Here is a 1,698-nt window from a genome sequence, read left to right on the forward strand (position 1 = left end):
AGAATTTTTGTGAGTTTATTTGAGACAAACTGTCGACATATGCCGGGAAGCAGAACCTCAGCGAATTGAGATAATGCTCCGGAGAATGGCGGGTTACGTCTGTATTTATCCATTGCCATCAAAGGAAGGGATGGAGGTGGATTACATGGAATCCATTGGTGATAGACTAGAGAGGCGGCAGAAAGCAAAGTGGGGAAACCCCTGGGATTGGGTATATGCATGCACACAAGTCCTTTGGTTGATCTCTCCCCCTTACTTCCACCCTCCCCTACCTTCCCTCTGAGGTTTGATGGTCTGATCGATGCTTCTCTGTCTCTGGATCTGTTTTTGTTCATCAGTTCGTTGTTCATTAGATTCCACAAATGAGTGAGATCATGTGATATTTCTCTTTCTCTGACTGGCTTATTTCGCTTAGCATAATGCTCTCCCACTCCCAGTTTTTGAATCCACTCATCTGCCCACGTTTAACTTTTTTTAAAATTATACAATATTTTATTGATTTTTTACAGAGAAGAAGAGAGAGGGATAGAGAGTTAGAAACATCGATGAGAGAGAATCATCGATCAGCTGCCTCCTGCACACCCCCTACTGAGGATGTGCCCGCAACCAAGGTACATGCCCTTGACCAGAATCGAACCTGGGACCTTTCAGTCCGCAGGCAGACGCTCTATCCACTGAACCAAATCGGTTTCGGCCCACGTTTAACTTTTTGAAGAAATGCCAGTTTTCCTTCACATGCCCACCAGCAGCAATGTATGGTTTCTCCACCCGCTCCCCGACACATTTTATTGTCTGTCTTTTTAAGCACCCAGGTGGAGTAGTCACTTGAAGTTTTGTATTTTCCTTATGACATGACATTAACATCTTTCCATGTCTGTCTTTGGAGAAATACCTATTGAAATCCTTTGTCCGTTTCTAAATTGTGTTATTTGTCTTGTTCTTATTGAGTTGTAAGTGCTTCTTATATATTCCAGCACAAGCCCTTATAATTTGCGCATTTCCTATTCTGTAGGTTGTCTTTCCACTTACTTGCTGGTTGGCGGCTTGCAACCGAAGGCTTTTCCTATCCGTGGAGTGATCTGTGGTTGTGGTGTCCTGTCTGAAAACCCACTGTGGCCCTGGCTGGGTGGGTCAGTTGGTTGGAGCATGCTCCCGTACGTCAAAAGGTTATGGGTTCGATTCCTGGTCAGGGCGCAGGCCTAGGTTGCAGGTTCAATGCCCAGGTGCATTCTGCTTTCATTCTCCTGCCAGAACTGAGTTTGGGGGGGGGGGGGGGGCAGACCCATGTTCTCTAAGAGACTGGAAAATGTCTATGCTGGCACCCGGTGTCACATTTAGCAGCTTGTAAACCTGTTTGGCCATACTCTTACTCTAAACCAGTGTTTCCCAAACTTCTCTCAAGATGAGAATCACCTGGTGGAGTTGTTAAACTACAGATTCCTGAATCCCAACTAAGAACTGCTAAACTAGAATTTTTGGGAATCTGCATTTTAACAACTCCACCAGGTGATTCTCGCCATGAGAGAAGTTTGGGGAACGCTGCTCTAAACAAATGAACCATGTGCTGACTTTTCGCCCAGGAGGACAGAGAGGGTGTTTAGCGGGACCGACTCTGGTCCTCACCCCCTGGCGGACCCGCCCCAAGGGGCCCGGCCTTTTCCCCGGCGAACTTGACCTCTAGGCGGTTTCCCTCGGTGG

The sequence above is a fragment of the Pipistrellus hanaki genome (genome assembly GCF_964339955.1).
Source record: "Pipistrellus hanaki genome assembly, chromosome: 12".
NCBI lineage: Eukaryota > Metazoa > Chordata > Mammalia > Chiroptera > Vespertilionidae > Pipistrellus > Pipistrellus hanaki.